Genomic DNA, 22,127 nt, shown 5'->3' with positions numbered 1-22,127 from the left:
ATGGACACGAGGCACCTTGCACGAGCAGGTGAAGCTGGGCTCCCTACCAGGTGGGTCAGACCCCAGGCTCCTCCGTCCCTGCTGGCCTGCATCTGCCCGGCCAAGACCGATGACCCAGATTTCATGCTCTCAGCCGACTTCGCTCATCGGTCCTGATGCCCACATAAGGGTCTTGCTCAGGGTCGCGTTAAGAGGGGAAGCCGAGCGGGGAGGGAGGCATCGGACCCTCGCACCACACCGCGCTTGTGTTCTGGGGAAAAGCCCAGAACAGGGATTAGAGCCTGCAGCTGCAGGGCCAGCCACCAGGGCAGGCCTCCTGGGGTTGCTAGGGCGCCCGGCCGGGCCTGACCCCCCTTGCCTGTGGCCGGTTCTGCTGGGCCTGGGCTTTCCCTGGAGTCCGGGGTAGATGGGCCAGAGAATCTGCTCCCGCTTCGGTATGCCATTCAGAGTCCACGTTTTCTGCGGCCAGCCCTCCTTCCCTTGTTGGCTGCATCTCCCAACAGCCTTGGCCCAAGCCAATCGTCCTCCCGCCACCTCACCCCGCCGTGCCAGGTCCGGAAGCCTGCCTCCCGAATGTTCCTCCAGTCCAGTCGCCTGCACCCCAAGGACCCCTTTTGTCAGTACCAGGCACCAGCGGGTTCTGCCCGCTCCCAGTCCTTTCCTGAGGCCCACCCCTAGTCCTTCCCTCTCCAGGACTCGGACCCCGCCCCGTGCTGGGCTCCTGACGTCACAGAGGGCAGTCGGTGACAGCGGGGGGGGGGGGGGGGAGAGGGGGGAGAGACTGGGGCCGGGGACTACCGTGGGGTAGGACGCGGCCCCTCCCAAGGCGCCAGCCAGTGCAGCGCGGCGGGAGCCTGCGGTGTGTTGCCCTGGACCTGGAGTCGGGAGCCCCGCGCCAGCCCGCGCCCCGCCTCGGTTTCCCTGTCTGCACAACTGGGTGAGGCGGGGGTTGGCCCAGGTCTTCAGGGCCCCCTGCAACTCCACGACTCAACTGGAGCTGCACCAAGCTCTTGTCCCTTGGCTTCTCTCCCTGTCACTCCCGGGCTCTCGGGAGCCGCCGCCAGCCAAGGCGCCAGCCAGGCCGCTTTGACAGCCCCGCAGAGACCCACCGGCCGCGGCGGGAGGCCGCAGCGGCGTCGCCTGGCTGCGCGTGCGCGGGCCGCGCTGCCTGCCGGGACTTGTAGTTCGTCCGTGCGGCGGCTGGGCCGCGAAGGCGGAGCGGCGGGGGCGCTGCGCCTACACTTCCCAGGGCGCGTCCTGCCAGCGGCGCGGCGGGGGCGGAACGGGGCGGGGCCGCGCGAGGGGGCGGGGTTGGCGGGGGGCGGGGCCGGCGGGGCGGGGCCGGCGCGCCGGGGGGCTGCGGCGGCGCTGCGGGCGGGCGCGGACCTTGCCCGGGGCTGGCGGACCCGGGAACCCGCGGGCTGGCGGGCTGGCGATCGCGCGGGCGCGGCCCCTGCGGGCAGGAGCCTCGGGCCGCCGCAACGCCGGACCGCCCGCCTCCCTGCTGCCGCCGAGATGAGTGCAGGTGAGTGTGGGGACCGAGGGACCTGCGCGTCCCCGAGCTGGGTCGCGGCGCAGCGAGGGCTGTGGGGGCATTCTGGGGCTGCACCTGCAGCACCGGGGAAATCACCCACTGGCTCCACCCAACTCTTGTCCCGGGGTCTTGGCAAACCCGAGGGGCGGTCCGCAGCCCCCTGCCCCTGCGCCTGCGGCGCGCGCAGCTCTGCAGCCCGGGCCGGAGACCCCTTCCCACCGCGCCGGCCCGGGTGGCTGCGCCCGGCTGTCTGGAAGGCGCCACTTTTTTGCTTCTCAAGGGTCCCGGGTCGCTGCAGGTTGCAGAAGCGGGCGGAGCAGGGCCGCCGCAGACCCTGCCACGGAGAGGTGTGATGACTTGGGGGGCTTTGCGGCAGGGGGTGCCGCCCTTGTGCTGCGCTCGCGCCGCCTGAGCGGGGTGGGGGGGGGGCGTCAGGTCGACCCCCGGCGTCTTGGGCTCTTCAGCTGCAGGTTTGGGGGCACAGACCCCGCAGGTGGGTGCGACCCGCCCCATCTCCCACCGCTCGGCATCTCGGGCCCGCACCCCTGCGCGTCCCTCAGGCTGCCTCCCGCCGCACCCACCAGATCTGACAGCCTCTGTGTGGCCCTGGAAAATCCCACAGCGTCACAAGCCAGCCGCACCTACTGCGCTTGGGGAAACTGAGACCTATAGCAGGGAGGGCATGAGTCTGGTGCGCGGCCAGAGGGGCCCCTGATTTGAGAGTCTCCTGTGGCCTGGCACTGGGCGGAGGGTTGGTCCCTACCTTCCCTGGCAGGGAGGGGCCGTCACCCCATTTTTCAGGGTGCGACGAGGCTCACCAGGCTTGAGTCCCTTGCTCGGCTCACGCAGCGGAGTGGGGATTCAAACCTGGTGCTGCCTGCCTCCTGTGCTCTTTCCTCTGAGCCTGTCTCGCCAAAGACTGCAGCATGGCCCTTGGCCATGGTGCAGAAACCACCGGGACAAGCTGGGGGGAAATGGGACCAGGGAGGGAGTGTGCATTTAGCGAGTGCTTGCCCCGAGCTCTGCTCTTGGTTTAGGAGGGCTGTTTCCAGGGACCCATCTCGCAGGGGAAATAGTCCCCTCCCCCTCCAACCAAGGAAGGAGGGACCGCACTGGCAGTGGGCGTTGGGAGAGTGGCTGAGAGCAAATGGCAGGCAGCGGGAGGCAGAATTCTCTAGAAGAGGATTTCTGAAATGGCCAACCTGTTCTCTGGAGGTGGCTGGGGAGCGGGGCGCCCTGAGACCCGGCAGAACCTACAGACACACTTATCTAATGGCAGGTGGGGATAATGACAGGGTGCACACAGGGTAATTTTAGGTTTTCTGTGATCATAATTGACGGTTCCGGTCCCTCCTGTAATCAAGGGGAACCCTGGAAGGAGCACCAGCATTTGTGGTCGTCTTGGGAGAGGGGCTCTGTGGGCACCGGGGGCCGTGCGGGGTCGTGAATCCAACGAGCGAGGGGGCTGGGGTTTGAACCGTGCTGTCTGCCTGGTGGCAAATTGTGATCTTGGCGAATGGTGGCACCTTCCTGAGTTCGGCTTCCTGGGGTGTGAAGACAATATTCCTGGTCACCTGGAGCGGATGAGATTCGAGTGGGAAACCCTGCACATAGTAGGTCCTCAGTAGCTTGTGATGGTCATTGCTAGGCGGCCACGTTCCCTTGTCTTTGTGAGTTTGCCCAGCCCTTTGGAAATGCCAGCGCGCCTGCTCCCGTCCACCTGTGGCTCATGCCCCAGATGTGTCCCCGGGCCGTTATGTGCACCCCACACTGCAGTGGGGGGAGCGGTGGTCCCGCGTGCCTGGCGCCTGGCTCTCGTGTGTGGCCGCTGTGCACATCTGGCGGGTCAGGGGCTTCCATCATCAATGAGGGCAAGTGCCCTGATGCCCCCCTCCCGCCAAGAAGACTGGCATCATCCCAGAGCTTGGTGCTAACAGGTGTAGGTGGGCATCACTCTGTCCGGCATCCAGCTGCCCAGATGGGCCCTTTGGGCAAAGCCCGAGAGTCTGTACAACCTTCCCAGGTCACAGGCTCCCCTCCTCCATGCCACCAGGCTGCAGGCACGTCTTCCTTCAGTTACATGATGTGGGTCACCTTTGAGATGGCTTGGGTGTGGCCTCAGGGCCCCGTGTATTTGCCTGCTTGGTTTGTGGCCTGTTATTTTGGGTGGCCAGGGAAGTTGTCAGAGGCGGCATCCTGTGTCAGACCTAGATCCAGATCCCACGCGCTAGCTACGGGTTCCTTGTGCCTCAGTTTCCCTGTGGTATGGAGGGAATGCCCTTAGCTCTGCACGTAGCCTTGGCCTGCTGGCACGGGGGACAGCAGATGAGGAGTGTGGTGGTCTCCTGACGTTGCAGCCTGTGGGGGGTCACAGCGGGCGAGGTGGGGTTGAGGGGAGTCCCTGATCTGGGAGGGGCCCCAGGGCCAGCTCTGATGGATGCCAGGTCCTCGAGCAAGACCCATGCTCTGTCTGGGCCTAGATACTGTCCCTGGCGGCTGCAGGCCTGGCAGGTGGGCATCCCCAGCTGCTCAGAGGCTCCTGGCTCCTGGCCGGTTGGATCAATGTGCCGGGGCCGCCATAACAAAGCACCACAGACGGGGCGGCTTAACCACAGACGTTTATTCTCTCGCTTCTGGAGGCGGGAAGTTCAAGTTCAAGGTGAGGGCCCGGTTGGTTCCCGCTGAGGCCTCCCTCCTCGACTTGTAGACGGACCTCTTCTCTCTGTATTCACAGGGCTTTCCTTAGGTCTGTGTCTGGGTCCAGATTTCCTGTTCTTAACAAGGGCACGCCGCTCATGCTGGATTGGGGCCCACGTGACTGGCTTCGTGTTACCTGAATTACGCCATAGAGTCCCTCTCTCCAAAGGCAGTCCCGTTCTGCGTTACCAGGGGTAGGGCTTCAGCATGTGGATTTGGAGGGAGGCACGGGGAAGCTGAGGCCCGGAGAAGGGAAAGCAACCATCCAGGGTCAAGGAGAGAGTGTGGCAGAGCCAGAACCTGAGCCCCGGTCCCCTACTCTGGTTACCACAGCCCTTGGTATTTGGAACAGAGACACAGCCCTTCACCTAACCCGAGTGTGGACAAGGACCCACTGTGGGTAGCCGCAAAGGTGCTCACATCAGTGCCACAGGAAGTTAGCAGCTGCCTAAACGTGGAGGGGAGTGACGAGACACCAGCCCGCCGTGCGGTCACTCGTTCGGGGGGCTCATGCTTACCGCCCGCCCGCCGTGTGCCCGGCACAGCGCCAGGCCCCCCGGGAAGAGCAGTGGACAAGAACCAACACAGTCCGCATCCCGCTGGAGCTGCTCACGGCCTGAGGGTGGGGGGAACATTCTAGTTAACAGTATGTGAGGAGGTTTTAACGTTGGGAGAAACGCTTGAGCAGACGAGTTTAATTTAGACAACGGCGGAGGGCAGGGTTGTACGTCATCCGCGATCTCCAGGCTGCAGACACAATAAAGGAGGAAAAGCCGGGGGACACGCGTCACGATGATGTCCGCAGCGGCCTCTCTCGTGGAAAGAGGACAAAGAAGGTTCCCCACGTCTGCGTCTTTATATACCCTCTGCGACTTTCCCAAGTTTTCTTCATTGCGTATGTTCTCCTTTTGCAGTGAAAGCGGGCAAGGAGTGCTGCCGAGTCTAAGCAGGGCGCACGAAGTCCGTGACTTGGTGGGAGTTCCAGAACATTCCGTTCTGCGGGGGCTGCTGTCCTTTGGCTGGGAGTGGGGGTGGACGGTGTTAGGGAGCTTCCCACAAGCAGGGGCCCTGGTGCCTGGCTTCTCTGCATGACTCTGTCAGAATCAGGTGCAGAAGACCAATCATCCTGACCCAGAAATCCATCTGAAAAGGGCGGTTTCTCGCCCGAGAACCAGCTGGCACGCTCTGGCTCCGCAGGGGCATCCCTGAGTCTGACCTGTTTCCTCTCGTGTTCAGGGGCACCCCCTGACCTGCCACCCAGGACCTTTGGATTCTGTCGTTGAGGTTAATTTGGGGTTAGATGGCATATTTTCTGGAATCAAGTTCTGACTTTGGTGAACTCTTTTTTTTTTTTTTTTTTTTAATGTTTATTCATTTTTGAGAGATAGAGACAGAGCATGAGCAGAGGAGAGGCAGAGAGAGAGAGAGAGAGGGAGACACAGAAGCCGAAGCAGGCTCCAGACCCCGAGCCGTCAGCACAGAGCCCGACTCGGGGCTCAGACCCACGAACCGTGAGATCATGACCTGAGCCGAAGTTGGACGCTTAACCCACTGAGCCACCCAGGTGCCCTTGACTTTGATGAACTCTTGGCGAGTCCGGTCTTAACTGTCCCAGAAAGGGGAGTGTCACCCTCGCTTATGGAGAAGTCACCCGCCTGGGACCCTGACTCCCCAGAGCATCATCTGGAGTGTGGGGGAGCTGAGCTGCGCGGAGAAGATGGTCGCCTCGGGGTGATGACAGAAGAGGGTGGGAAGGGCCCCAGCCGGCAGGGTCTGTCCTGGCACCGGTCCTCGGCGGGGCCAGCCGTGGTGGCCGACAGCAGCAGCGGCCAGGACTCTGGTCCCTCCCCTCTGCACCGACACGGGGACTTCCTCACACCCCTTGCTCTGCCCCTGCCTCGACAGGACAGGACAAGGCCTCCACTGAACTCGGGTGTCGACATTCCAGCTCGGTCACCTGCTGGCATTATTGATTGTGGAGCCTCTGTGTGCCTCCGATGCCGCCTCCCCCAGGGGTCTCGAGTAGGGACTGAGGGTGCGGGTCCTGACGTGTGGGAGAGGCTGGAGAAGTCAGCTAAAAGAGCTGCCACAGGAGAACACGGTGGTGTTCGGATCGCGGCTCAGTTGTGGGTGACGACCACGTTGGGAGCCACGGAGGGGACCGGCCAGACGTGTGCCGACTCACATGGGCGGAAAGCCCTGGGCCTCAGGGCTGGTAGGACTCGGGGCAGAGCAACCTGAGCGGAGCGTCTCTGTTTACTCGGGGATGTTTCCGTTGCCGTGGCCTCTAGGGTGTCAGGAAGGACTGTACTTCAGTATCACCGCAGCCACGGCTCACGGGACGCTCCCTCGGGCCACACGCCCGGCCAGATGCTCCTGAGTTCTCACAGTGCTTCTCGGGGCTGCCCGGGTGTCCCCATGACCGGAGGGAGGCGTCCCCGTGACGGGAGGGGAAGCAAATACCCAGAAGGGCCTGGTGGCCGCCTGGCGTCGCGCCACACCCGGGCTTGAACCCCATGTGCCCAGACACTCCTCTTCCCACGTGGGTGGGCTCTGTGCGCCCACCTTCCCCCCACTGCCCCCTGCGCTTGCCTGAGCTGGCTTTTCCTGCCATTTACTGCCCCCCAGTAATGCGTGGCTGAGAGTTTGGGTTGGATAAGGCTTGGCCATTTCGTAATAATGCTTTGTAGTGACGGGGGGACTACAGGGTCCATCTTGTCCCCTGGGGCATGAAGCATATTTGCATCGTTCAGGTGTAGCACCTGCGTTCCCAGAGCCAGGGAGGCAGAGCCAGACTCCAACCCAGCTCTGTCTGCCTCCAGAGGGCACGCTCTTTCCCCTGCCTTCTCCAGGGGCTCCCGCCTGGGGTCCTGGCACCACCCAGAGATCTGCATCCACATGGCTCAGACCACGAGGGAGAATTTCACCCCATCAAGCCCGCAAGCCTCTCTGTAGCCCGGCCCCACTGGCCCTGGTTCTCCCTTCCCCCAGGTCCCCGAGACCTTCTAGAGCAGCAGTCACGACTGCCCCGCGTCCCCGCTGCGGCGCCCGGCCCAGCCCCCCCGGCATCATCCAGCCCCATGGGTCGTGCCTCAGCTCCCGGGAATCCCAGCTCCACCCACCCGGGCCGCTGTGTGACGTTGGGCAGGCTGTCTTCCCTCTCTGGGCCTCAGCGTACCCGTCTGTAAAGACAGGGCCTACCGTCACCCTCAGGGATGTGACCCGCTTCTGACAACCCTGTCCCCCCTCCACTGTCCCCAGAGAGATGGTCTGAGCTTGAGGCTGAGCCAGCATCTCAGGGAAGCATGGCCCCCGTCATCCTTTTCTGCCACGTAGAGCTCGTCTGACAATTCGGTGGCAGGAAGCACTTGGCCTTTACACGGAGGCTCCCTGATGTAAGGGGGCTTCTCCGCAGCCTGCCAGGGAAGCCACGTCTGTGGGCGTCTGCCTCGTACCCGAGCCGGGATGCCCGCGTCCTCCCTGTCCGTGGGCAGGACTGGGGAGGGCGGAACGTGTGCTTTGCATTTCGTGGCGCTCACTTTCCCTTGGCCGCAGCCAACAGCAAGCCCCGCTGGGTGCCGGGGCTGGTCCTGGGCGCCTTCTGCCTCCGTGGGCTCCTAGGCTGGTGGCAGCCCAGCCAGGCTTCTACTGAACAGACGCGTTTGGGGGGCTCTGTGCGCCATTTGCCTCGCCTGAAGATTTCTAAGCAACGAGAGAGGTCGTGTTGATGCCTTGGAAAGTACCGTCGGTGGCTTGGGGGTCAGGCTGACCTGGGCTCCAGTCCCAGTTGTCATCTGCTAGTTGGGTCCCGGCATCTGGGTTGCTTAGCTGCTCTTTGCCTCAGTTTCCCCACCTATAAAGAGGCGGTAAGAGCACCCCAGCCTTCTCCAGTGTTTGCCAGCGTCCAGAGCCTCTCTCTGACCCTCTGCCTCTCCTCGGACGTGGGCGGCCCCAGGATCCTACCGGAAGATGATGTCTCAGTTGGGGCTGCAGGTGGGTGTGAAGTTCACGAAGGAGGAGTTGCCAGGACCATCCCCATGGCCCCCACTTCAGGTTCAAATCCATCAGGATGACTCCCCCCGCCCCCAGCCTTTGCCCTGTGATGGCTGCAGTCCAGGTGCCTCTGGGGACAAGGACGTGGGTCCAGGCAGACTGCCGGGGCAGCGACCCCAGGAGGCACAGGTTGAGAGGACGAGGGGGGAGAAGGGGAGGGGGGAGAGTGGGGGCATTCGCATGGGTGGGCAGCTCCTCAGGGGCAGTCCCGTGTTGGGGGGAGTGGGATGCTGGGGTCTTTGCCCTGCAGGGTGGGCGTGGTCCCCCCCGTCTGGTCCAGGGCCAGCGAGTGTCCACCGTGCTGTGGGGGAGCCTCAGGTTGCAAAGCAAAGTGGTGCATGGGTTTGCAGCACGGAGGGGTCAGCCAGCTCCCGTCCTTGTCTGCCACGGGAGACCTAGGGGTGGGGAGGGGACAGGTGTCACCGCAGCTGCCACACCCGCTGTGGCTCCCACGTGCTTCGGATATGGTCTAGCCTCAGCTCGGGGCCACCTCTGTTCCCAGCCATCAGCAGCCCCTCAAGGGCTCAAAGCCATTCCAGAATGTTCCGATGACTGTTTATTGAGCACCCACTGTGTGCGGAGCGCTGTCCTTGCTTGTGGTACCCAGACGCCCTTGCTTGCCTTTTTCCTGCCGCTTTCTCCACTGCCCCCCCCCCCCCCGGCCCCCGTGCTGGAGCTCCTCCCCCTCAGTCTTCCAGGCTTCCAACCAGAGCTCCAGACCGGCTGTGACGCTATCCCCGCTCTCTCGGGGACTTCACTGCCCTCCCTCCGCAGAGCTGGTGGGCGGTGGGCAGGGCTGGGGTCTCCTGCTGAGGACCAGGGTTAGGTCCCGCCCCTCCCCCAATGCCTCGTCTGGGATGGTGTGGTGAGCTGAGTAATGGCCCCCTGAAATGTCCCTGTCCTTGTCCCCAGAACCTGGGCCTATGTTGGAAAGGGACTTTGCAGATGGGATTCAGTTAAGGACCTTGCCTTGGGGAGACTACCCAGTGGGCCCCTCGTGATCCAGGCCCCTCAGGAGAGGGAAGCAGGAGGCGGAGAGGGGAGAGAGGGCCGAGGCAGAGGTCAGAGGAGGGGGGGGACCGAGGAGGGTCTGGGAGCCTAGGAACCAGGCGCCTCCAGAAGCTGGACGGGGCGGACGAGGGGTCCTCCCCGGGAGCCTCCAGGAGGAGCCGGCCCTGCGGACCCATTTCAGACTCCGAACCCCAGACCTGTGAGAGATGACGTCTGCTTCAAGCCTGTAGGTCTGTGACCGTTTGTCGCAGCTGCTGCCTGCGACTCCGACGGCCCACGTTCCCCACCTTCCCTGCTGCTGGGTCGGGAGGCCCAGGGAGAGGCAATGTCTGCAAAGGGGGGATTGTTCCCGACCTCCTCAGGGGTGCGAGGCTGTGTGGTTTCAGTGCGCGCATGCGGCCGGGGCCTCCTGCTCCTGGCGGTGTTTGGGGAGCACCTTCGTGAATAATGAATGCGCGAGGACTGCCCGTTGGAAGAGGAAAGGCAGGGAGGGGCCGGTGTTTACCGAGAACCTCCGGGCTCCCGCTCCGGCTCACGTGGGCCTCTCGGTGTCCAGGGCTGGTGGGGTCGTGCCCCAGGCTCCGGACGCCTGGCCAGGGCGCCCGCTCACCGACCGGGCGGGGCCTGCGCATGGATGGTCCGTGTTCTGAGCGTTCCTCCTGATTAGTCCCAGCTTCCTGACTGGGTGGGAAACTGGGGCTGGACGTCCGTGGTGTGTCCCATAAGTCACCAGCCCGGATTCCAGCCTGCAAGCTCCTGGATCCAAACCCACATCGCCCCTGCTCACGTGGCCCTCTTGGACCTCAGCCAGCCTTCCTCTCTTGTGGTCAGTGTCAGACCTGACCCCCAACATCTGTGCGGTTTCAGACGGTCCACGTCTGCGGGGTCTGGAGCCAGGCATTTCTCTAGTTCTGGGGGCACAGTCTGACACCCCCCGGGGTGGGTGGGGGCAGGGGGATCTCACACAATCTGCTTTCCCCCGGTACCGGGTGAGCCCGGGTCTCGGGATGGGTGTCGTGAGCGGCTCTGGGGTCCGTGGGAAGACATAGGACGGTCTGGTGGAGAGGTGACTGGGTCCTAGCTCTGGCTGCGTCCCCCCCGGCAGGTGCCTCCACCCTCGGAGGCCTCACCCCTCACGTGCCGTTGGGGTTGGGGGGCGTCTTCCGGGTCCTGCCAGCCCTGCACCCGGGTGTGGGCACCTCGGGACACAGGATTTGCTCTCAGGCAGGCAGGTGATGGCAGTGGCCGCGGTGTTTCCCACCCGGGGCCCCGGCACCCCGAGCACACCTCCCGCTGCCCCTGTGACGGCTGGGGCCTCTTGCCCGTGCGACACCTTAGGCACTGTTCAGCCCTCTGGGTCCCCTGCCCACTGCCTCTCTCACCCACCCGCCTCAGGTAAAGCAGCAGCTGGTCGGACCGAGACGTGAGAAACATTTCTGGATGCGCAGCCCTGTGCCCGACACACGGAGGGCGCTGGCAGACCAGGGCGGCAGGGACCCTTCCCCGTGGAGGTCACAACCCAGACAGACAGGGAACAGGTGTATCGGAACCTGGTGGGAGGCCGAATGGGGACAGGACGAGAGGAATCGCGTCCGTATGGCATCAGGGAAGGCTTCCTGGAGGAGAGGGCACGGACTTGAGTCCCAGGACCGGCACGTGAGTGGTGACTGGGGAGGCAGGAGGCTCAGCACGAAGGCAGGGAGGTGGGGGAAGGAGGGTGTCCGGGCATCAGCAGACCGTCCGGTGGGGCCAGAGCAGATGAGCCGCACGGCAGGGGTCAGGCCGGCGGTGAGGAAGGAGTCAGGACGGCGACCAGCTGTGCACGCCAGTGGTGGGCCCGGAGCCATGGCGCTGGCGAATGTCTGCCGTCCTGCCGTGGTGCCAGCACCCCCGCGTCCAAGCCCAGATCGACTCGTGGGCCTCCGAGGCCCCCCGATCCGCCTCCTTGTTTGTCGTTCTGATCTAGTGGTTCGCCTCCCACTGAAACCGGGCCTGGCCTGCCAAGTGCTCGGGGAGTAGTTGTGGGTGCGGGGTTACGCGCATCAGCTCCCTCACACACGTCCCGGGGTGCTGCAGAAATCAGGAAATGCGATATGTGTACAAGAAGCCCGGCATCCAGCGAGGCGCCTCCCTGCCTGTCCCTAGTGGGGGAGGGAGTAGGGTGCAGTGTGGGTGTGGCTAAAGGGCAGGGCGGGTGTGGGTGCAGGGCAGTGTGGGCATGGTTGCAGGGCCCAGAGCGTGTTGTGGGGGCGCGGCCCGGCCACGGGCTACTGCACGGGATGGGCGGGGACCCCAGTGCTGGGTGGGTGGGGGCTCCTGGTGCTGGGGGACGAAGGGTGGCGGTTGCCCCGTCTGCAGGCCACCCGGGACTCGGGCTGCCTTGATTGCTCTCCCCTGCAGGCCCTCTAGTTCCCTGCTCGCTCTGTCTCCCTGGCCAAGCCGGGCCCCCCGAAGCCTGTAAGGCCTAGGGCTGGCATGACGCGTCCCGCCACTGATGCTGCCTCTTCCCCTCCTCCCTCGGCCTCCGGTCTCCTGCACCGCGGTCCCTTCTCTGTCTGTGCCCTTGTGGGCAGTGGCTCAGCCAGCAGGCTTTGAAGGAGCCGAGAGGACTTTGGACAGGCAGTGGCTTATGTGCCCGAGCCCCGGGGCGGGGGAGGGGTGGGGGCCGGTGAGGGCCTCTAGGGGGGCTCGTTGCAGCCCAGTGCAGGAAGCTCTCCTGGGCAGGTGATGCCGTCGGCGAGGTCACGGGGCTGGAGAAGAGGGGACTCAGCCCCTCCTCACTGGAGGGCGATGCGCAGCAATAATTTCCTCACCATTCTGGAGGCCGGCGGGCCGCTCCCCCCAGCGTCACCGGGCTGAAGTGAAGGTGTCAGCGGGGCCACCACTCCGGGGGCTCCAGGGAGAACGCACTCCTTCCTCTTCCAGCTTCTGGGGCAGCGACCCCCCATCCCTTCCTGCCCGTCTCCCCTGCCTCCCTCCCACCAGGACGCTCGTGAGTGCATCAGGACCTGCCCGGACCATCCATGACGGTCCCCGTCTCGAGACCCTTAACTGGATCGCACCTGCGGCGGAGGGCATCCCCCAGCATCTGGCAGACAGCCTCCGTGCCCACCGCTTCTGGGACCCGCACTTGTCCTCACCCTGTGGGTCTCCAACCCGGCAGAGGGTTTTCGAGGATGACTTCTCATTGGGGAAAAAAAAAAAATGCGACTCTTAACTCGGCTAAATTTAAACTTCCCCAAACCCCATGAGCTGGATCCCGTCACAGACTGCCGACTGGGGCGCCAGCTTCAGGCACACCCACCGAGCCTTAAGTACATCCGCGCCCTCTGGTAGAGGAATCGCTTCTTCGGGACTCTTTCTGCAGAGGCTCTGGAGCACAGACACGGGTTTGTCGTCCGGCGCAGGGCGGGCACGCTGTGCACCGCGGCCCGTCCGGCCCCCAGAGCACGGGGCACGTTCATCACTGTCCCTCCAGTGGGGGCTCTCAGACCCGCTTCTAAATGGGTTGTATTTATTGGCGTTTCCTGAGCCGGACGTCAAGATAGAGAAGATCCTAAGATATTCGTTAATTCGACGGATAATAAACAGCCCTTTGTATGTCAACATGTGTTTTTAGTGGCCCGAGGGGCGTTGGTTCACAGTCGGGCAAGTCTCCTCAATGTCCGGCTTGAGAGACGACGGCTGGACTTCACGTCCGGCCTGTGTCCAGCCGTCCCAATGCCGCACGTGCCCTCGGGACGAGGTGCGAGTGGACCCGGGAAGCAGCATCTGAATCTTGTTCCGAAAGTGGCTCTGACTCCCCGACGGGGTCTCGGCCCCCGCCCCCCAGTGCTCCCAGCCCACATTCCTTGGAGAGCCGCCGGTCCAGGCGGGGTGCCCTGCAGTTGTGACGACGGTGATGAGGGGTCGGCGAGCCCACGCGTCAGTGCTGGCGACGGGTGAGGAGCAGGGGACGCGGAATCCCCCGCGCCGCTCCGTGTCCGGGACTCACGCACGGAAGACGCGCGGGGAGAAAACGCAGCAGCGCGCGGGAGGGTCGTGGGCACCTTTTGCGCCCCGGCTGACGCCGGGCTGCTCCTGCCGACCCACTTTGAGGACGCGCAAGGGGCAGGGTTCGGCTCAGGGAGGCTTGATTTGAGCGCAGCTGCCCGGCTCTCCGGGCCCCGCGCCGGCTCCGGGGACGCATTCCCCATTTCGGGAGGAGCGTGCTCGCCGTGGAAGTGGGGCGGTGGGTGGCACGACGCGTGACCAGCACGGGAGTTTCACGCGGGCGTGTGCGTCGGCTGCAGTTACAGACGGGAGGGGGTTCTGCTCTGGAGCAGATTCCAGGGTGGTCCGTGAGGAGAGAGCCGGGGTGCCCGCACCCCGCCGAGCTGCAGCAGAAAAGCTAAATATAGCCCGGGCCTGTGCCGGGCTCCGCAGGGGCCCCCGCCCCCGCCGCCGCGGCCGGAGCTCGGGGGAGCGATTGATTTGTCTAATAAAAATCGATGTCTGCTGCTCGCGGAGCATCTAGTAACGCCGGGCCCGGTGGAGAAGTCGCGGATCCCCGTGGGGCGGGGGCGGGGCTCCCACGCTGCGCACAGGGCGCTCTCGCTCGGGACGCGCGACGTGCCCGAGGTCAGGCGGCTGGTGACGGGGCGGGGTGGGGGGGGGGTGGGGGTGGGGGGTGGGGGCGGGGTTCACACGGGCCTGGCCGGCTCTCGGGAGACCCCCCCCCTCCAGTGCCGCCTCCCCCAGGGACACGTGTCTCCTCGTGAGGTCTCCAGATCGACCTGCTTCTCCGTAAAAGGTGCCTCGGGGGGGCGAGAACGGCCGTGGCGAGAACGAGAGCAGTGGACAAGTATTGGCCATTTGGCCCCCCGGACACTGAGGGGTGGCGGCCACATGCCTGTTTTGCAGGTGGGGACGTGGAAGCCAGGTGGCTCGGAGAAGGCCACCTGGAGTCCCCAGCTGGCAGGTGGAACCAGCATTTGCCCTCGGGCGTTCCCTTTGGACTCTGGGCTCCCGCTGACCTGTGACGTGCCTCTTGTGATCTGCACCAAATGTGGGTCAGCTTCCCGCCGACGCCTCCTGGGACCCTCTGCGACCCTGCGTGACCCGTCCCTGAGCTCAGAGCCTGCGTTGGTTCATGTGCGTGTGGGGTTTTCCTCCACACCTCGGCTGGCCGAGGCCGGGGGGCTCCTGACGCTCCGACGGCTGGGCTGCGGCTGGGCTGGGGTGTCGGCGGTGGCTGTCACTGCCCGGAGCCCTGGGGACGGGGTAGGAAACATTCTGAAAGGGTCTTATACAGAAACCGTTGCTTTTCTTAAAATAGGACCCACAGCCTCCAAGGTGGGTACCTTGGAAGGGGCATCTTGCTAGAAAGTGGGGTCCTGAGGGCCGTTTCTGCCCCATCCCAGTGGCCTGGGGACCAGCACCGATGTCCTGCTCGGGGCTCTGATGCCTCCCTTCCCCTCACTCTGCGGGGTGTAGCTGTGGCCCAGAAGGGGATCTCAGCGGGGCTCTGCTCTGGATCAAGGGGCGGTGGTGGCACAGCCTGGCCTCAGCCTGTCCCCCGGCCATGGCACCGGCCAGCAGAAAGGAGGGGGGCTTCTCCCTGGACCTCCTCGACTGACTTCCTATTTCCTCTGTGAGGACCTGCCTCTCCCTGGTGGGGGGGGGGACTGATATCAGGAAGGACACCCCCTTCGCAGAAGACCCTTCTCTCTGCCCCAAAGGCAGGGCCCCGCCCTGGGTCCCGTGGGCGGCACGGCAGCATCTTCCAACCCGCAGCCAACCAGCCCAGCGTCCATGGGGGAAGGGGAGGGCAGAGGCGGTGGCTTCACTTGAGTGTATCGATCTGCTGGCCAGGTGCTGGAGGTGACCCTGAGTTAGTTCCTCGTCCAGGCATAATGAGAAAGCCAGACGGTACGTGATGAAAACACAGCATGAGAAAGCACTTCTCTGGGGACAGAGAGAAGCCGGCTAGTGAAGCTGCTCGGAGAGAGAAATCCTGGCAGGCTTCCTGGAAGAGGTGGCATTAAGCAAGTAGGTGTTAGCCAGACAAAGCCGTGGGGAGAAGGGCGCCCCGCAGCAGGCACAGAGCCCTGGAGGAGAGACTGGAGGGTGTGCTGGAGAAACTCCACCGGTGTCGGTGCCCCAGGTTAGGCCCTGGGTAAGGTGCCAGGGCCCCACAGCCCTGTCTGCCTCTCCTGTACGTGGTCTCCCGCACCTGTTTGGCATCGCGCTCGCAGGTGGTGTTCAGGGAGCATGTGAGGGGCCGAAGAGGCACAGGGGAGAGGAGGGGAGAGGGAGGACTTCGTGCTTCCACAGGCACAGACCCTGCGTCTTCTGACAGGGCTGCTGGGGTCCAGGGTGCTGGCGAGTCAGCCGGTGATGCCAGGCCAGGCCAGGTTTAGGGGGCTGTGGGTGTCACGACCCCTGCAAGAGAGATATTGCCCAAGAGCTGGCGTGCCCGGGTCAGGGAGGGCTTGCGGGTCCCCGTGCAGGGGAGAGGGAGGCGGGAGCCACAGAAGGGACGCCGTGCTGAGGCCCCTCCTCGTCCTCCCCACCTGCTGCCGAGCTGTCTTCCGTGGCCCTTTGGCCCCTCTGGACTGGGGTTCCTCGAGGGTCACGTGGGGTCAACCTCCTCTGAGGGCTCAGGGACAGGGGTGCTATCTCGGGGAGGGAGGTGGCACCGGCCGGGCGGGAGAGAGGCTGGGCGTGCCGGCCAGCCCCTGTTCTGGAAGCCTGGACCCCCCCCTCCCACGCAGCAGGCTGACCCCGCAGCCCGTCCACAGCTCTCCTGAGAATAGCAGAAGCAGCCCTTTTTCAGGCTTTCCCCATGTCATTAAATCTGTGGCTCTGTGAAGCCAGGGGACACAGGTGACAAGGGCATGTGCCCGCTGCGTCTGAGGTGAAGAGCCATCTCAACGGCTACGGCGCTCTCCCTGGCCGGGGGCTGCTGGGGCAGCGACGTGAGGCCCCCCAGACCCCCGCCGTCTGGAAGTCCGGTCCGGCGAGGGAGGCTGGCAGGGGACCATACAGGCACAGGCCTTAGTGCCTCAGTGCCACCTAGACCAGCGGGACTCAGAGACCAGGGAGGGGCCTCGGGCCAGTCCGAAACCCTGGTGACAGCCGGGCCGCGGCTGTCCCAGTTCTGGAGTAGAACCTTCTCCATTCCCCACGGCGTGCCCGACTCCAGGGACCGCGGCAGTTTGGCAGCGGACGTCTGTGGCTGGCGGTGGGTGGGGACGGTCACTGGCCTCCGTGGCAGCAGCAGGGGAGTGTTGACCGGCGGGCAAGGAGGGGCCGCCCCACCGCCGCTGCCACGGAGGAGCTGGGCCCCTCCCCGGCCTCTGAGCTCCGTGGCAGGTGCCGGGCTGTTCGTACCCCTTCCTGTTCAGACACTCGTCCGCTCTCTGTCCGAGGTGATGGAACCGTGCGACACACGGCCGAACGTCAGCAAATTTGGAATGCGGAGGAAAGGAGGGCGAGCCAGCGCGCTGAGAGCGTCGTCGACAACGGTCCTTCTACTTAGAACCCAGAATCACGCTGGCAAACGGGGCTCCCGTGTGCAGACCCGCGAGGGACCTGCCCCGAATACTGAGCACAGCGGATCCACCCTCCCCCGCGGTGTCCTGTGCGGACGCTGAATTATTCAGATATCGATTACTTGACTCAGCTTGAACAAAGAGACCCGAGTCGCATTCGTGGCTGGCAAAGGCCACTTCCCTGCGTGCCCGCGAGCTTCTGGCGAAGGGAAATGAATTGCAGGCAAACGCTGAACCAGGCCCCATGTGGCCGTGGTCTGGCGAAGGAGGACGGTGGGCTGGTAATTAACTGCGGGGCACGTCCGGGCCCGGACTGGCGGGTCCCCACGGGTCTTCCGTAAGATTGTAGCTCATGTTTCTTCCCAGCTCTGGGGTGTTTGTGACACCGTTAGTTTTTCCAGAATCCTCGGAAATACTCAGGGCTCTGGGGTGGAGGTGGGGGAGGCAGGACGCTGAGGCCACAGGGCCAGAGTCAGGGCTGCCTGTGCCCCGGGCCCCGGGCCCCACCCCCCGCCCTGAGATGGCTCGGGGGTGGGGGGAGAGGGAAGGGGGATGGGTGGGGGCAGGGTGGAGGTCGGCTGAGCTCAAAGCCGGGTGGGATCACCTTGGAGGAGCAGTGCCCGCCCACCTGCCCCGCAGCAGGTGACCCCAATGATTTCAATGAGAAAAGAGGCTTTAAAAGACACGGTTCACACACCCAGGCCCCATTTGTGCTCACGGGAAGTGTCCTGGTCCTCGCCACCTCCCAGCGGCCTCTGGGCTCCCTGACGCCCGCCTGACGCCCGCCTAAATGGCCAGCCGGAGCCTGCCTCTCTGCTAAACTCTGTCACCAGCCCTCCACTGCCTCCCACACGCATCTGGGTACCACTCTGGCCAGAGGGGACCTTACAGGGGGGCCCCGAGCATCCAGTTTTGCAAAAGCCGACTGATGAGCAGAAAAGGAAAAATCTGTGACTCCCAGCAACACAGGAACCCCCCCAGGCCCCGCTGCTGTATTTTCTCCCGGCTCTTGCCTCTGCGTGGACCCTCAGGTGGCACCCCGTGCTTGTCTCCTCGACCTTCCGGAAGCTTCTATGGCAAGCAGTATCGCAGCGACCGCGGGTGGCTCTGAGCGGGTTTTCCGTGCTTCGCTGACCACATTCTCTCTTTCCTTCACCAGGTGGACAGTGTTTCCCGTTTTGTTGTTTTGTGTGTTTAACATGTTTAAATTGAGATAACATACACATAATGCAAAGCCTACATTGGTGTCAAGGACACTCACATTCTTGTGAAACCTGCACCACCCTCCGTCTCCAGGGTGTCTCCATCTCCCCAACGGAAACCGTGTCCCCTGAACTGATTCTCTGTGCGCCCCGCCCGCAGCCCCTGGCGACCTCCATTCTGCCTTCGCCGGGCATCTGATGCTCTGGGGACCTCAGAAGTGCAGTCACACGGTGTTTGTCTCTGCCGCTGCCTCGCTGCACTGACCGTAACGTCCTCCAGGTCCGTCCACGTGGTGGCAGGTGTCGCCAGGTCCTTCCTGCTCCAGGCTGGGAGACGCTCCATCGGGTGGACCGCGTTGTGCTTCGCCGTTCGTCTGTTGATGGGCACCTGGCTGCTTTTGGCCGCAGGGGTGCACGTACCCGTCCTCCTCCGCTTCCTCGGGCATAATCCAGATTTCTGCATCGGGGGGCGGACTCCGGGGCTCGGCCGAGGGGCTGAGACCCGGCCCCTCCCCACCCCCCTGCCCGTCACCCGCCTCGTGAGCACCGGTGCCCGGGCCGTGGCGCTGAGCTCCTAGGGGTCCCTCCTCCCACCCCTGCAAATTTGCTTCAGGGGCCCGCCTTCCCTTGCGTTTCCCCCCTCCATCAGCCAGCGTTTGGGTGACCTCCAGCCGGCTCTCCCTGACCTCCCCCCACCCCCCACCGATGCACCTGTGTGTCCTCGTGTCTGGGTGCATCTGTGGCCTTTCTGTCCCCCTCCCTCGACCAGGGATTCCACGGGAGGCACTTCGGCACCCCTCCCCCGCCCCTCTCCACCTCCGCCGTGCTCCCCCCACCCCTCCGCCCCAGAGCCAGCACACATCTGCTGCAGCCCAGAGGCCTGAGCTGTTGGGGGGGGGCATGACCCCAGGCCGCAGCTCCCAGGAACCGGGACAGCGTCCGCATGAGAGCGGGGTGGCCTGGGGCTCCCTGGGAAACACAGCCCCGTGCTTGGGAAAGTTGCAGGGCCCAGGCGCTGAGGTGTAAATTTATCCACACTGAGCTGGAAAACATGCTGCCCCTTCATTCCCCCGCTTCCCCGGTCCCGGGAGCGTGATTCATAGGCCCGCCCTGGTCGGCCCCCTCACGGCGCCCCGTTGTCTGGGACGCAGGGACGCTGACCCACGGAGCAGACGCCACGGTGGGCGGCAGGCGGCGGCTGGGGCCCCCCCTCCGTCGTGCTTTGGGGGTTTGCCGCCCTGGGCACAGCATCGACTGGCACGTTTTGCTTTCGTTGCGTAATTAAATTAAATTCACCATCTTCACCATTTCCGGGTGTCCAGCTCAGTGGCCTAAGCGCATTCACGTTGTCGTGAGGCCGTCCCCACCCTCCTCCCCAGAACTGTTTTGTGTCCCCGGACTGACACGGGGCTCCCCGCCCCCGGTCCCCACCGTCCACTTGTGTTGGCGGATCTGACCCCTCCGGCCCCTCGTGGAAGTGGGATCCTTGCCCTGAGCCGAGTGTCTCCGGGGTTCATCCGTGCCTGGCGTGCGTCAGAATTTCCTTCCTCTTTCGGGCCGAACAGTATTCCGTTGTTGATCATCCACCTGCTGGTGGCCCCCCCGGGCTGCTCCCACCTTGCCTGTTGTGAATCATCTGCGGTGGCCACGGGTATGCGGTCCTGATCTAACGGTCCCATCAGCAGCTCTGCGGCCGGTGGCCTCACGACCGTCCCGTGGTCCCGCCCTCAGCAGGGCCCGGGCGCCGGGCCCGCACGGGGCACGTTACGCGTGGCTCTTGGTTCCCTCCCCACGGCCTCCCGGGGCTGGGCGCCGTTTGTGTCCCCGGTGCACAGAAGAGAAACTGAGGCCGGCGAGGTGCCGGGCGCTGGATGGAGGAGTGGCCGCGTGCGGGACCCACATCACCCCTTTCCCCGGAGCGCGTCCAGCGGCCTGTCTGCGTCGGTCCATTCGCTGGCTAGCGCGTTGGCTCGTGGAAGCCCCAGGGGTCCCACCCTGCGTCCGTGCTGGCTCACACGGGGGGAGGAACCGGCGAGGGGTGAGGGGGTTCGGGCTGCGCGGGGGGCACGCGGGCCTGCTGGCCACACGCATGTTCCAACTCGCCGCGAGCCCCGCGGAGGTGTCTGCGCCCATGCAGACCCGACAGATGGCCGGGGCCGGAAGTGCTAAATGGAAGTAACTTCCACCAAACTGCTCTCCCCAGGGCCGTCCCGATTTCTGCCTTTGCCCAAAGGAGGCCTGAGTTCCCGGTCCCGTCCCCTCCCAGCCCGGCGCCGGGCAGCGTGTCTGTTCCTATTTGCCGAGAGGATGGGAAGCAAGCCCCCGCCCCCCACCTTTGAGCTGCCTTCCCGGGGACTGGGGGCACTGAGAGCCCTTTCTCCATTTCCGGGCCACGTGTGCCTCCGCAGATTTCCTGTCCCTCCTTTGCCTATTTTCCTATCGGCTGCTCATCTGTGTTTGTTGACTCGGGAGGCGGATGGGTGTGTAGACTGCGCTTTGTCAGGCCGGGGGTGGCTCCCCGGCGATCTCGGTGCGGGATGGCACCCCCACGGGCCAGTGCGGGGGTGTGCGTGTCCGAGGGTGTCAGTGGCACAGTAGCCCAGCTGGGAGAAACACGCCCCCCCCCCCCCAGCCCACCCTTCTCGGTGGCTGGTCTGTCCTGCAGGCAGCTCTGGGGGCCACCGAGGTGTCCCTGGGCCTCCTGCAGCTTCCCGTGGCCCCAGGCTTCCCAGCTGCTGACCCCTCCGCCGGACCCACTGCCCCTCCGAAGCTTTCTCTGTCTTGTTCAGAAGCCGGCAGAATTTGTTCGATTCTTTGTTTATTACTTTCATTTTTTAATGTTTATTTTTGAGAGAGAGAGAGAGAGAGAGAGAGAGTGTGAAGGGGGGAGGGGCAGCGAGAGAGGGAGACACGGAATCCGAAACGGGCTCCAGGCTCCGAGCCGTCACCACAGAGCCGGATGCGGGGCTGGAACCCACGAGCCGCACAAACCGTGAGATCGTGACCTGAGCCGAAGTCGGACGCCTAATCAACAGGCCACCCAGGCACCCCTCCCCTTCAGATTTTAGAGCCCAGCCCTGCTGATGCCCTGACTCAGGGGCTCGGCCTCCCGAACAGTGAGAGCACAGGTGTCTGCCGTTCAAGCCCCCCAGTGTGGGGTCATTTGTCACTGCAGCTGTGGAAACCTGATGCCGTCACCAGCTGGAAAGGACAGACGTCATTTAGCAAGCACCACCGTCTCCCAGGCTGGGCACCAGGTGCCTTCACCTACAACCTGTCATTTGTCTCCCTGCAACCCGGCAGGTAGGCATCCCCCTTTTACGGACAAGGAGACTGAGGCTCAGAGAGGTTATGTCTCTGGGTCAAGGTCACCCAGCTGCTCAGCGATGATGGAGCTGGTTGCACACCCAGGGCGGCCCAAGTTGCAGAAGGGGAGGTGAGGGAAGCGGCAGGTGGACGCAGACGGGCGCGGCATTCTCTTTTCCCCGCTATGGATTGCCGGGGGCTTCCAGGCAGAGGTGTGCAGCATGCATCTGGCTCTGGGGGCTGAATGCTCAGGAGAGGCCGGGGCTGGGCCCTAGAAATCCTTGCTCAGGGCCCGGACGGTGTCGCAGATCCCTCCAGACCCCAATTTTTATGCCCCTGAAAAAGCGTCGGTGTCTTCTTTCCTTTAAAGTCACCTTGAGAATCTGTACCATCTGCTGGAAAGTTCCAGGCTCCGATCTCATTTGTTTCTCGTCTTTTAAGCAGATGTGAGTGAACAACAGAGCAGTGATTGGTGGGGAGTGAAGGATCATGCCGGAATGTGGGGCAGGGGTGTGCTGGGAGGAGGGGGAGGGAGCCCACAGGATCCTCACTGGCGGAGATGCTGGGGCCGCCTGGGACCACACACTCCTTTCCTTTTTGGTCGGAGCCCCTTCCCAAGCCGCCTGATGCACCCGACTGCTCCTGGGGTGCGGGCTGCTGTGTGGGTGGCAGGGGAGGACTGTCCACGAGGCAGGGTGGCCGGGACCACATCCTCGAGCGTGCGTGTGTCCTTCCAGGCACCTGTCAGCCCCGCCCACCCGCACTGTGCAGAAAGAGCACCTTTCTCTC

At 64.4% G+C, this 22,127-nt stretch overlaps 1 protein-coding gene across 1 annotated transcript in view; it reads left to right on the top strand.

Annotated features, from left to right (window-relative positions):
• Positions 1 to 1,334: 1,334 nt before the first annotated feature.
• The window catches only part of ABLIM2 (actin binding LIM protein family member 2), a 142,283-nt gene continuing 121,490 nt past the window's right edge, over positions 1,335 to 22,127 (top strand). The window contains exon 1 of the transcript XR_008421864.1: positions 1,335 to 1,525. The gene's annotated coding sequence lies outside the window, so the exon portion shown is untranslated. The remainder of the gene's footprint in view (positions 1,526 to 22,127) is intronic.

This window comes from Panthera pardus, unplaced genomic scaffold (genome assembly GCF_024362965.1).
Source record: "Panthera pardus isolate Hobbes unplaced genomic scaffold, ASM2436296v1 HiC_scaffold_13, whole genome shotgun sequence".
NCBI classification, from domain to species: Eukaryota; Metazoa; Chordata; class Mammalia; order Carnivora; family Felidae; genus Panthera; species Panthera pardus.
Note: the sequence above shows the minus strand (reverse complement) of the source record. Positions and strands in the feature narration are given on the sequence as shown.